The following is a 15553-nucleotide window of genomic DNA, read 5'->3' on the forward strand; positions in this document are numbered from 1 at the left end:
CATTTTCAGAAATTTGTGCTCCTACAATATCCTATGCTTATTGTTAATACAATGCTTATTACAATTTTTTATAATAACCTATTGACTCTTATTTCTTCTGGTTAGATTTTTAACTGAGTGAAGGCAATTCATTTGTTTCTATTTCTTAATTTTAAATTTAGGTCACCAAAAAGCATTGTTATTATTTGTTTTTTGAATTAATTGACTTCCTCTTGGGACCTATAGCTCTTTTATAGTACAGTGGAATTGCATCCAATTCAATGATTATATTCACTTTTCAGAGAAAATATATTGAAGGAATATCTGTGGTAGTGTTTTCATTCTTTCTAGGGTCTTTTCTTTATGCACACATTCATTCAAAGTTATTTATTGGGTATCTACTATGTAATGCATTGTTCTTGATATTGGGACAATATTTATGACCAATGGACCAATTATATTCTTATTTGTAATTAAAAGTCTAATAAAGTGTGGCAGATAAAAAATGTAAGTAACTAAACAAATAAGATGATTTCAGGGAATAATGAGCTCTATGAAGGAAATAAGTAGGGTGATGGGATGTTTGAGGAATGGGTACCTTAAAAGGAAAATTCATGCGTTAAGTTCAAAATTTTTGTTATAAAGAGAGACAAAAAAGTACAGGGTTTTTTCCTTGTATTATTTCCATAGCAAATGGCTATCATAAAAGGCCATGAAAGAATATGTCTCTGATGTAGGCAATCTCTACAGGACATTTTTGTAGGGCAATATGCAATTTAAATGGATTATAAATGTGAAAAGTCTCAAAATAATATACCTATTCATAAAATTTATATCAAACACTCAATATAATAATTTCCCTACTTTTACATAAGTTCTTAAATCTAACTGAGAATTTTACAGTCTACTTAAGGAGACAGGATTTCTAAAAACTTGTAGCTTGTTATCAATACAGAGCAGTGAGGATATAGACCTAGTATTCAGTTGCATGTGAGTTGACACATTATGTGCTTTAGTCCTGTAGTCTTTGTAGCCCTGCCTATCATTTATTTTTATTCAGGAATGTAGTTTTCTTTCCTTGAATCTCATGTTTTGCCAAACGTCAGAGAAATGATGGTGAAAACACTCCATCAATCACTATGGTAAGAATAGAAGACATTACTACCTCACCATTCAATTAAGTTACTTGGAGAACTAGGTTTCAATATCTGAAAAGTATAATAGGGTTACAATGACTGCTTCTTTCTAGTAATGTTTCCTTCCAGACAAGAAGACAGCTAAGTCTTCAGGGATGCTTGTTCAATTCTAGACTTCCCAGGTCCTTGTTTTTCTTTGTTTTCACTTTTTAATAGTTGCAAGGAAGGAGTCATTTACTTCTAACACATTTCTCCTAGTAGATGACCATTCTGATAAATATTTTGATAAAAAAACAAATGGTTGGTATGAGGGACATTTGTGAATTTACATAAGTTGTGAATTTAAATTTATTTTTGAATTTTAAACAACTATGTTTAAAGTTCTCCTTGTCTCCTATCATAAGGTAAAATGAAATTGATTCATTTGACTAGAACCTGGTAAGAATTGAAATAAAATTAGGTTGTTTTTGGCATAGAACATTGTAGAAAGACACAATGTATTGTTAAAAATATTTTTTCATTGTTGGGAGGAAAATTTAGATGACATTCTGGATACACTGCTTGCCATAATCATGTTTAATATTAAAACAGTAGAAAGAGTGTGGTCTGTAGTTCTTAGATTTTTAATACACTCTAGCACAATTGTGCTTCAACAGAAGACACCTATTTGAAAAGCAAATGTAATATGCCTGAAACCAAACTATTTGCATTTCCAGAGTATAAAAATTACTGAACTGTGCCAATATCTGTGGCAGAACACTTGAGCAAAGTAGAGTTAGTAATGTCATTTATACAAAGACTTTAAAGCAATTTCTGTATATTTTTATTTCATAGGGAAAAGGAGGCACCTTGAGTCAAAGAAAAAAAATAATTGAAGATGAGGAAATAATATTGTTAAGAATGAAAGGCAGGGAATAAAGTAAATGTATGTAAATCCACAGGTTTATTTTCCTAAATTGCAAAGAGTATAAATTGAAGGAGGGTTAGGTAATTTAGAGTTTCTAGACTTTTGAAAATATAATTAGTTTTATGAGAGTGGTATAAATTTGTATATCCAGTAAGGCATTATAAAACTTTGAAGAGTTTTAAATTGGACACTTCTCCTTAGAGAAATGGCTAATTCTAGAGCTGCAAAGTAAAATATAGAAGATGAAACTAAAGTTTCTTATAGTGCTGAAAAGAAAGGAAATATTTTTAAAAAAATGATAAAGCATGCCCAAGGAAAGGATACAGGAGAAAATAGAAAGACTGCCCAATGATCAAAGCTGAACATTAGAAAAAACAAACAAACAAATAAAAAACAAGAGAAAAACATAGTATTATATTATGAACCAAAATATAAAATAAATATCTGCAAGCTATTACCAATATATATAAATGATGAAATAAAAAAATGAGGGAGAAATAACATTTCTCTTGTGCAGAAGAATTCCAAATAACTTATGTAAGTACTCTGCTTCAACTCTGGAATATAACTCATTCTGTAAATATGGACTGCATATTGTGGCTTCTTTCCAAAGTGTACCATATGGAAAGTGGAAAAAAGAATAACTTTACAATGGTAAAAACTTAAAAATACTACTTCAGACAGGGGACCAAAATCAACATCAACAGTGTTAATTTATATTGATAGCATGTACCCTTGAAGTGATCTGAAAAAAATTGTACTTTATCTCTCTGGTCTTCCTTCCATAAACCAATATACTCTGTCTAACCATGAGAAAAACATTAGACATATTGCACCACAGGATCAGCCTACAAAATTCTTCACCAATATTCTTTAAAACTGTCAATGATATCAAAGACAAAGAAAGTCTGACAAGATGTAACAGCCCAAAGGAGCCTAAAGAACATGAACAATTAGATGTAATACACTATTTTGGAGTTTGACCCTGAAACAGAAGAAGAACATGATGTGAAATCTAAGGAATATATAAAATGTAAACTATAGTTAATACTAGTGTAGCCATATAGGTTTATTAATTATGTCAAATGTACCAGAGTAATGTAAGATGTTTCAAACTTCTTTAAAATTGCCTTATTCTGCATTAAGTGTAATGTCCAAAATCATGTAACAGGTGTTTTCCTTACACCATCTAAAGAATTAATTTTTATTAGAATGATATTTAGATTCCAAATGAGAATAAAGTTATTTTGACTCAACTATACACTTAGAAAACTTCTAAGTGGTAGAAAAGATATTTCAGAAGTGCTCTTTATGCAAAACATATGTAATATACATTGAGTGGTGAAACTAATAAAATTAAGAAACACAAAAATATCAGTAAAGAACACAAAACCCCAATGGGACAGTAGCAAGACAGTATAATTAATATACCTGCTTAAAGACTGACACATATTATAATAAATTATTATTATATTATTCTCTCTCTTCAGAGAGAGAAGAGCTCAAGATGGCAGAGTAAAAGGATGTAGAGCTTATCTCCCACATGAACACAGCAAAAATACATCTACATGTGGAAAATAAGCACTGAAAACCAACTGAAAACTAGCAGGAGGATTCCTGCACAAACTTGGTGTTAAGAAAGATACACACATATTCAGAAAGGGAGGGAAGAAAAGTGTTTGGGTCAGGACCTGTATGCCTGGGAGGAACATCAGAGGAAAAGGAGTTTGCAGGTGTGAATACCCATCCGGGGTGTAAATGAGTCGTGGACTGGGTTTCCAAGCCTTGTGGTCCTAGGCAGAGGAAACAAAGGACAAAGGACTAAAGATAAATTAAATAAGCCAGGATGTAGCTTAAAAGATTTTTTTTTAAGTGTAAAATGAACTATAACTAAAATATACAGTTAAGGGATAAGCTTGAAGATATAAAATATGACATCAAAAACATAAGCTGTGGGATAAGGGAGTAAATATTTAGATCTTTTAGAATGTATTTGAACTTAAATGTTTACCAGTTTAAAACAAGTAGATATAATTATGGATTAACATATGAACGTAAGGGTAATCCCAAATCAAAAACCTACAACAGATACACAAATATCACAAAGAAAGGAAGAGAGGGGACTTTCAGGATGGTAGAGGAGTAAGATGTGGAGATCACCTTCCTCCCCACAAATACATCAGAAATACATCTACATGTGGAACAACTCCTGCAGAACACCTACTGAACACTGGCAGAAGACCTCAGACTTCCCAAAAGGCAAGAAATCCCCCACTTACCTGGGTAGGGCAAAAGAAAAAAGGAAAAACAGAGATAAAAGAATAGGGATGGGACCTGCACCTCTGGGTGGGAGCTGTGAAGGAGGAAAAGTTTCTATACACTAGGAAGCCCCTTCACTGGCAGAGAGAGAGAATGGCAGGGGCAAGCTTCAGAGCCATAGAGGAGAGTGCAGGAACAGGGAAGTAGAGGACAAAGCAGAGAGATTCCCACACAGATGATTGGTTCCTACCAGCACTCACTAAGCTTGAGAAGCTTGTCTGCTCACCTGCTGGGGCAGGTGGCTTTTGGGAGCTGAAGCTCTGGTTTCGGAGGTCATATCTCAGGGAGACAAGTGGATTTGGCTGCATGAACACAGCCTGAAGGAGTCTAGTGCAAAACAGCTAACCTGAAGGGAGTCTGGGGAAAAGTCTGGACCTGCCAAAGAGACAAAAGACCATTGTTTCGGGGTTCACAATGAGAGGGGATTCAAAGCACAGCTTAAAAGAGCTCCAGGAAATGTCACAAGCTGTGGCTATCAGCATGGACCCCAGAGATAGGCATGAAATGATAATGTTGCCACTGCAGCCACCAAGAATCCTGTGTGCAAGCACAGGTCACTATCCACAAATCCCCTCCCGGGAGCCTGTGCAGTCTGCCACTGCCAGGGTCCCATGATGTAGGGACAACTTCATTGGGAGAACACACGGCACGCCTCAGGCGGTTGCAAAGTCACACTGGCCTCTGCCATCCAGGCTCAACCTGCATTCCGTACACTTCTCTCCCCACGGCCTGAGTGAACCAGAGCTCCCTAATCAGCTGCTACTTTAAGCTTGTCATGTCTGAGTGGGGAAAAGATGCCCTCAGGTGACATACACACAGAGTCTGGGCCAAATCTAAATCTGAACACCAGGAGCTGTGCAAACAAAGAAGAGAAAGGGAAATTTCTCCCAGCAGCCCAGGAGCAGTGGATTAAATCTCCACAATCAACTTGATGGACCCTGCATCTGTGGAATACCTGAATAGATAAAGAATCCTCCCAAACGTGATGCAGTGGACTTTGGGAGCAACTGTAGACTTGAGGTTACCTTTCTGCATCTAGTTTGTTTCTGGTTTTATGTTTTCTTCATTTAACATTTAGAGTCTATTATTATTGGTACATTTGTTTATTGATTTGGTTGCTCTCTTTTTTTTCTTTAATATATATATATTTTTCCATTTTTCTCATTTTGTGAGTGTGTATGTGTATGCCTCTTTGTGTGATTTTCTCTGTATAGTTTTGCTTTTACCATTGTCCAAGGGTTCTGTCTATCCTGTTTCTTTTTGGGGTATTTTTGGTTTAGTTCTCAGCACTTCTTATTATTGGTGGATTTTTTTTTTTTTTTTTTCTGGTTTGGTTGTTCTCTACTTTCTTTCTTCTTCATAATTACTTTTTTAAAAAGTTTTAATAATATATTTTTTCTTTTTAATAAATTTATTTTTTTTCCATTTTTTTTTCCTCCCTTTTCTTCTGAACCATGTGTCTGGCAGGGCCTTGTAGCTCCAGTCAGATGACAGACCTGAGCCTCTGAGGTTAGAGAGCTGAGTTCAGGACATTTGTCCATCAGAGACCTCCTGGCCCCATGTAATATCAAATGGCAAAAGCTCTCCCAGAGATCTCCATCTCAATACTAAGACCCAGATCCACTCAATGACCAGCAAGCCCCAGTGTTGCACACCCTATGCCAAACAACTAGCAAGACAGGAACACAACCCTAACCCATTAGCAAAGAGGTAACCTAAAATCATAATAGCTTCTCAGACACCCCAAAACACACCACCAGTTGTGGTCCTACTCATCAGAGAGACAAGATCCAGCCTCAACCACCAGACCAGAGGCACCTTTCTCCTCCACCAGAAAGGTGACACAACCCACTAAACCAACCTTACCCATTGGGGGCAGACATTAAAAACAACAGGAAATATGAACCTAGAGCATGTGAAAAAGAGACCACAAACACAGTAAGTTAAGCAAAATGATAAGACAGAGAAATACACAGCATATGAAGGAACAAGGTAAAAACCCACCAGACCAAACAAAAGAGGAGGAAATAGATATTCTACCTGAAAATCACTTCAGAGTAATGATAGTAAAGATGACCCAAAATCTTGGAAAGAAAATAGTGAAAATACAAGAAATGTTTAACTGGAAACTAAAAGAACTAAAGAGCAAGTAAACAATGATAAACATCAAAATAAATGAGATTAAAAATTCACTAGAAGAAATCAATAGCAGAATTACTGAGGCAGAAAAACGGATAAGTGACCTGAAAAATAAAATAGTGGAAATAACTACCACAGAGCAGAATAAATAAAAAAGAATGAAAAGAATTGAGGACAGTCTCTGAGACCTCTGGGAAAACATTAAGTCACCAACATTAAAATTATAGGGATCCAAGGAGAAGAAGAGAAAAGAAAAGGGACTGAGAAAATATTTGAAGAGATTATAGTTGAAAATTTCCCTAATGTGGAAAGGGAAATATATAATCAGGTCCAGGAAGTGCAGAGAGTCCCATACATGATAAATCCAAGGACAAACATGCCAAGACACATATTAATCAAACTATCAAAAATTAAATACAAAGAAAAAATATTAAAAGCAGCAAGAGAAAAGCAACAAATAACATACAAAGGAATCCCCATAAGGTTAACAGCTGATCTTTCAGCAGAAACTCTGCAAGCCAGAAGGGAGTGGCAGGACATATTTAAAGTGATGAAAGAGAAAAACCTACAACCAAGATTACTCTACCCAGCAGAATCTCATTCAGATTTGAGAAAGCAGACAAGAAAAAGCTAAGACAATTCAGCACCACCAAACCAGCTTTACAAAAACTGATAAAGGAACTTCTCTAGGCAGGAAACACAAAAGAAGGAAAAGACCTACAGTAACAAACCCAAAACAATTATGAAACTGGTAATAAGAACATAAATATCAATGACAACCTTACATGTAAATGGATTAAATGTTCCAATCAAAAGATATAGACTGGTTGAATGGATACATAAAGAAGACCTGTACATATGCTGTCTACAAGAGACTCACTTCAGACCTAGGGACACATACAGACTGAAAGTTAGGGGATGGAAAAAGATATTCCATGCAAATGGAAATTAAATGGAAGCTGGAGTAGCAATACTCATATCAGATAAAATAGACTTTAAAATAAAGACTATTACAAGAGACAAAGAAAGATACTACATAATGATCAAGGGATCAATCCAAGAAGAAGATATAAAATTGTAAATATTTATGCACCAAACAAAGGAGCACCTCAATACATAGGCAAATGCCAACAGACATAAAGAGAAACTCACAGTAACACAATAATAATAGGGGATGTTAACACCCTACATACACCAATGGGCAGATTATCAAAAATGAAAATAAATAAGGAAACACAAGCTTTAAATGACACATAAGAAAAATGGATTTAACTAATATGTATAGGACATTCCATCCAAAGAAACAGAACACACTTTCTTCTCAAGTGCTCATGGAACATTCTCCAGGAGAAATCATATCTTGGGTGAAAAATCAAGCCTTGGTAAATTCAGGAAATTTGAAATCATATCAAGTATAATTTTGGACCACAACGCTATGAGACTCGATATCAATTACAGGAAAAGAACCTGTAAAAAATACAAACACATGGAAGATAAATAATACACTACTAAATAACCAAGAGATCACTGAAGAAATGAAAGAGGAAATAAAAACATACAAAGAAACAAATGACAATGAAAACATGATGACCCAAAATCTATGGGATGCAGCAAAAGAAGTTCTAAGAGGGAAGTTTATAGCAATACAATCCTACATCAAGAAGCAAGAAACATCTAAAATAAACAACCTAACCTTAAACCTAAAGCAATTACAGAAAGAAGAAAAAAAAAAAAAAAAAAAAAAACCCTGAAGTTAGCAGAAGGAAAGAAATCATAAAGATCAGATTAAAAATAAATCAATAAAAATGAAGGAAATGATACCAAAGATCAATAAAATAAAAACTGGTTCTTTGAGGAGATAAACAAAATTGATAAACCATTAGTGAGACTTATCAAGAAAAAAAGGGAGTAGACTCAAATCAATAGAATTAGAAATGAAAAAGGAGAAGTAACAACTGACCATGCAGAAATACAAAGGATCATGAGAGATTACTAGAAACAACAATATGCCAGTAAAATGGAAACCTGGAAGAAAGGGACAAACTCTTAGAAAATCACAAACTTCCAAGACTGAACAAGGAAGAAATAGAAAATATAAACAGACCAGTCACAAGCACTGAAATTGAAACTGTGATTAAAGATATTCCAACAAACAAAAGCCCAAGACCAGATGGCTTCACAGGTGAATTCTATCAAACTTTTAGAGAAGAGCTAACACCTATCCTGCTCAAACTCTTCCAAAATATAGCATAGGGAGGAACACACCCAATCTTATTCTATGAGGCCATCATCACACTGATATGAAAACAGGACAAAGATGTCACAAAAAAGAAAGCTACAGGCCAATGTCACTGATGAACATAGAGGCAAAAATCCTCAAGAAGACACTAGCAAACAGAATCCAACAGCAAATTAAAAGGATCATACACCATGATCAAGTGGGGTTTATCCCAGGAATGCATAAGTTCTTCAATATACACAAATCAATCAATGTGATAAATAATATTTAAAAATTGAAGGATAAAAACCATATAATCATCTCAATAGATGCAGAAAAACTTTTGACAAAATTCAACACCCATTTTGATAAAAACCCTGCAGAAAACAGGCATAGAGGGAACTTACTTCAACATAATAAAGGCCATGTATGACAAACCCACAGCCAACATAGTTCTCAATGGTGGAAAAAACTGAAAACATTTCCACTAAGATCAAGAAAAAAAACAAGTTTGCCTACTCTCACCACTATTTTTCAACATTCTGTGGAAGTTTTAGCCACAGCAATCACAGAAGAAAAATAAATAAAAGGACTCCAAATTGGAAAAGAATAAGTAAAACTGACACTCTTTTCAGATGACATGATACTATACATAGAGAATCCTAAAGATGCTACATGAAAACGACTGGAGATAATCACTGATTCTGGTAAAGTAGCAGGATACAAAATTAATGCACAGAAATCTCTTGAATTCCTATACACTAATGATGGAAAATCTGAAAGAGACATTAAGGAAACACTCACATCTACCATTGCAACAAAAATAATAAAATATCTAGGTATAAACCTACCTAAGGAGACAGAAGACCTCTATGCAGAAAATTGTAAGACACTGATGAAAGAAATTAAAGATGATACAAACAGATGGAGAGATATACTGTGGTTTTGAATTGGAAGAATCAACATTATGAAAATGACTATACTACCCAAAGCAATCTACAGATTCAGTGCAATTCCTACCAAACTATCAATGGCATTTTTCACAGAACTAGAACAAAAAATTTCACAATTTGTATGGAAACACAAAAGACCCAGAGTAACCAAAGCAATCTTGAGAAAGTAAAATGGAGCTAGAGGAATCAGGCTTCCTGACTTCAGACTATACTAAAAAGTTACAGTAATCAAGGCAGTATGGTACTGGCACAAAAACAGAAATAGAGATGAATGGAAAAGGATAGAAAGCCCTGAAATAAACCCACATACATATGGTCAACTTATCTTTGATAAAGGAGGCAAGAATATACAATGGAGAAAGAACAACCTCTTCAATAAGTGGTGCTTGGAAAACTGGACAGCTACATGTAAAAGAATGAAATTAGAACACTCCCTAACACCATACACAAAAATAAACTCAAAATGGATTAAAGATCTAAATGTAAGGCCAGAAAGTATAAAACTATTAGAGAAAAACAGAGGCAGAACACTCTATGACATAAATCACAGCAAGATCCTTTTTGACCCATCTCCTAGAGAAATAGAAATCAAAACAAAAATTAACAAATGGGACTTAATGAAACCTAAAAGCTTTTGCACAGCAAAGGAAACCATAAACAAGATGAAAAGACCACCCTCAGAATAGGAGAAAATATTTACAAATGAAGCAACTGACAAAGGATTAATCTCCAAAATTTATAAGCAGCTCATGCAGCTCAATATCAGAAAAACAAACAGCCCAATCCAAAAATGGGCAGAAGACCTAAATAGACATTTCTCCAATGAAGATATACAGATTGCCAAAAACACATGAAAAGTTGCTCAACATCACTAATCATTAGAAAAATGCAAATCAAATTTACAATGAGGTATCACCTCATACCAGTCTGAATGGCCATCATCAAAAATATCTGGACATAATAAATGCTGGAGAGGGTGTGGAAAAAAGGGAACCCTCTTCCACTGTTGTTGAGAATGTAACTTGATACAGCCAGTATGGAGAACAGTATAGAAGTTCCTTAAAATACTAAAAATAGAACTACCATACACCCAGCAATCCCACTCCTGGGCATATACCCTGAGAAAACCATAATTCAAATAGAGTCATGTACCACAGTGTTCATTGCAGTTCTATGTACAATAGCCAGGACATGAAAACAACCTAACTGTCCATTGAGAAATGAATGGATAAAGCAGATGTGGCACATATATACAATGGAATATTACTCAGCCATAAAATAGAAAAACAAATAATGTATGTTAACACATATATATGGAACCAAAGGGAAAGAACCTAAGGTCAGGAATAAAGATGCAGACATAGAGAATGGACTTGAGGACTTGCAGAGGGGGATGGGTAAGCTGGGATGAAGTGAGAGAGGGGCATGGAGATATATACACTACCAAAGTAAAAGAGATAGCTAGTGGGAAGCAGCAAAATAGCACAGGGAGATCAGCTCAGTGCTTTGCATCCATCTAGAGGGGTGGGATAGGGACTGTGAGAGGGAGATGTAAGAGGGAAGGGATATGGGGATATGTGTATATGTATAGCTGATTCACCTTGCTATAAAGCAGAAACAATCTTAAAAAGAAAAATGAAAGGAACACAGTATACTACTTAAAGTGTCGTCAAACTATAAGGTCGGAAAAAAAAAGAAGCAATGAACACAGGTGTTCTACAAAACCAACCAAAAAACATGTAATAAAATGGCAATAAGTACATAACTATAAATAATTATTTTAAATATCAATGGACTATATGCTCCAGTCAAAAGACGTTGTGTGTTTATTTGGATGGAAAACAATATGCTGCCTATGGGAGACTCATTTCAAGGCAAATGACACACAGAGACGGAAAGTGATGGGATGCAAAAAGATATTTCTTTCAAACGGAAATGACAAGAAAGCCAGGGTTTTCTTTTATATCATATGAGATAAAATAGACTTTAAAACAAAGGCTTTAACATAATACAAAGAATGATATTACATAATGATAAATAGACCAATACGGGAAGAGAATATTATATTCATTATTAACATATAGTCACCCAATGCAGGAGAATCAAAATATATAAACAAATACTAAAAGATATAAAGAGAGATATTGACAGTAATATAATAAGAACAGGGAACACTAACACTCCTCTTACATAAATGACAAATCATCCAGACAGAAAGTAAATAAGTCTACAGTGGTCTTAGATGACAGAAAAGCCAGTTCTACTTCATGGATAGCTACAGGCATTATATCCATAAACAGAATAATATACATTCTTCCTAAGGATAAAAACTACATGATCCTCTGAATAGATGCAGAAAAAGCATTTGACAAAATTCAACATCGATTCATGATAAAAACTCTCATCAAAATGGTTATAGAGAGAACATATCTAAACATACTAAAGGCCTTTTTTGACAGACCCACAGACAACATCATACTCAATGGTGAAAAGCTGAAAACATTTCCTCTAGATTCAGGAGCAAGACAAGGATGCCCACTCTCACCACTTCTATTTAACATAGTATTGGAAGTCCTAGCCACAGAAATCATACCAGAAAAAAAAAAAAAAAAAAAAAAAAAAAGAAAAGAAAAGAAAAAGAAAAGAAAAGCCATCCAAAATTGGAAGGGAAAAGGTAAAACTGTCATTATTTGCAGATGATGTGATACTTTATATAAAAAACACTAAATTCCCCACTCCCAAATATTAGAACTAATAAATTCAACAAAGTGACAGGAAATAAGACATTATGTATATATATATATATATATATATATATATAATATATTATATATATAAATCTATTGAATAATGAACCATCAAAAAGTAAAAGATACAATCCCATTTAAGATGACATCATAAGGAATAAAACAACTAAGAACAAACTTAACCAAGGAGGTGAAACACCTATACTCTGAAGACTATAAAACACTGATGAAAGAAATAGAAGATGATACAAAGAAATAAAAAGGTATCCCATGTTCTTGGATTGGAAGCATTAACATTGTTAAAACGGTCATACTAACCAAAACAATCTACAGGTTTAATGCATTCCTGTCAAAATACCAATGGCATTTTGACAGGATAATAATAATCCTAAAATTCATATAGAGCAAAAAATACCCTGCATTGCCAAAACAATGTTGGGAAAAAGACTACAGCTGGAAGTATCACCCTCCCATACTTCAGACAATACAACAAAGCTACAGTAAGCAAAACAGTGTGGTACTGGTACAAAAACAGACACAGTTATCTATGGAACAGAATAGAGAGATCAGAAATAAAACCACACACTTATGGTCAATTATTTTATGACAAGGTGTGAAGAATATACAATGGATAAAATGCAGGTTCTTCAACAACTGGTGCAGGAAAAACTGGACTGTGACATGTAAATCAATGCAATTAGAACATTACTTAACACCATATACAAAAATAAGCTCAAAATAGATCAAAGACCTAAATGTAAGACCTGAAACTGTAAAACTCCTAGCAGAGAACATAGGCAGAACACACTTCGACATAAATTGTAGAAATTTTTTTTTAGATCTGTCTCTTAAAGCAAAATAAATCAAAGTAAATAAAAACAAATGGATTCTAATTAATCTTAAACATTTTTGCACAGCAAGTGAAACCATTGACAAAACAAAAACCAAAATACAGAATGGGAGAAAATTCTTGCAAATGATATGACCAGCAAAGGGCTGATATCTAAAAATATATAAACAGCTCATACAATTCAATATCAAAAAAAACAAACAACTCAGTCCAAAAATGGGCAGAAGAAATGAATAGATATTTTTCCAACAAGACATAAATGGCTAGCAGGTATGTGAAAAGATGCTCAACATTACTAATTATTAGAAAAATGTTCATCAAAACTACAAGGTACCACCTCACACCTGTCAAAATGGCCATCATGAAAATGTCTACAAATAGCAAATGTTGGGCTTCCCTGGTGGCGCAGTGGTTGAGAATCCGCCTGCCGATGCAGGAGACACGGGTTCGTGCCCTGGTCCGGGAAGATCCCACGTGCCGCGGAGCGGCTGGGCCCGTGAGCCATGGCCGCTGAGCCTGTGCGTCCGGAGCCTGTGCTCCGCAACGGGAGAGGCCACAACAGTGAGAGGCCCGCATACCGCAAAAAAAAAAAAAAAAAAAAAAAAAAAAAAAAAAAAAAAAATAGCAAATGTTGACAAGGATGTGGGGAAAAGGGAATACTTGTACACTATTGGTGAAAATGTAATTTGGTGCAGCCACTCTGAAAAACAGTATGGAGGTTCCTCAAAAAACTAAAAATATGATCCAGCAATTCCACTCCTGGGTATATGTCTGGGAAAAAACAGAAACTCTAATTCAAAAAGATATATGTACCCCAATGTTCAGAGCAGCATTATTTACAATAGTCAAGATATGGGAGTAATCCAAATGTCCATCCACAGACAAATGGATAAAGAAATATGGGATATATATATATATATATATATATATACACACACAAAGGATCATTACTTGAGCATAAAAAAGAATGAAATTCTGCCATTTTCAGCAATGTGGATGAATCTAGATAATATTATGTTTAGTGAAATAAGCCAGATAGAGAAATATAAATACTGTATGATTTTGCTTATATGTGGAATATAAAAAATAATACAAAAAACTGTATATGCAAAACAGAGTCACAGATATAAAAAACAAAGTAATGGTTATCAAAGGGGAGGGGGAAGAGGGGCAAATTTGGAGTACAGTATTTAGAGATATAAACTACTATATATAAATTAGATAAGCTATGAGGATATATTGTATTGCACAGAAAATTATAGCCACTATTTTATGATAACTTTCAATTGAGTATAATCTGTAGAAATACTGAATCCTTTTGCTGTACACTTGAAATTATATAATATTGTTAATTAACTATACTTCAGTTTAAAAAAAATAATTTCTTTCAACCAAAAAAAAAAAAAAAAAAACAGAGAAAGCAAAAGAAGTGTTCAGAGGAACAAGTGATGAGAGTGTGGGATTTTCATGGGAAGCATTATTATGATAAGGTCTTGTTGATTGTCCCTTTAAATCTGGGTAGAATTAATCAAATGGAATGAGTAAAAAAATAAAAAAGAAAGAAGCAAAGACAAAAACAGAAACCTTTCCAGATAGGCAGAATTGCTTGAGCAAAGGCCACTAACAGAACTCAACAAAAAAGGGAGTTTGTTTGTTAGAGTGTGTTTGTTATACTGTGCAGGTGGGGGCAGTATGTCTTAAATAATGTTGAGTATATTTTGGAAGCTAGTTTACAGAAGAATTGGGGTGCTACAAATAAAAGTATATATAACAAATAGAAAACCCTGAATCATGTTGTAATTATCCATAATCTGTTGTACCCTGAATTTTTTTAAAACACTTCACTCCATTCTATTGTATAACTGCAAACTAGGTACATAAGTGTACTCTGATGTAATTTCACCTCTGTATTTATATGAATACATCTTTAACACTATAGTATAGCATTTATATGTAAGGGCAATGAGGAAACCAACATTGATATGTCTATGATAGGCATATTTTTATGACAATGATAGGCTTAGTTTAAAATTTCTTATTTGAAGCCTTGTTTATACATTTTAAAAAAATGATCTCCACATTTCAAAACCCTCAGCATTATTCTCTAACATCTATAGAGAATGCCCTTGGTTCTCCTAAGTATGAGAGATATCTTATTTCATTAGGATTTCCTGGGTGAACGGATTGTAGAAATATAAACAGACTATTAAACTCATTATAAGTGACTTTGAAACAGCTCATCCCCATAAAATAAAATAAAAGAATATTAAGTACCATGTAGGCCTTTATAAATTTCCATTCTAAT

Source organism: Kogia breviceps, chromosome 11 (assembly GCF_026419965.1).
Source record: "Kogia breviceps isolate mKogBre1 chromosome 11, mKogBre1 haplotype 1, whole genome shotgun sequence".
NCBI classification, from domain to species: Eukaryota; Metazoa; Chordata; class Mammalia; order Artiodactyla; family Physeteridae; genus Kogia; species Kogia breviceps.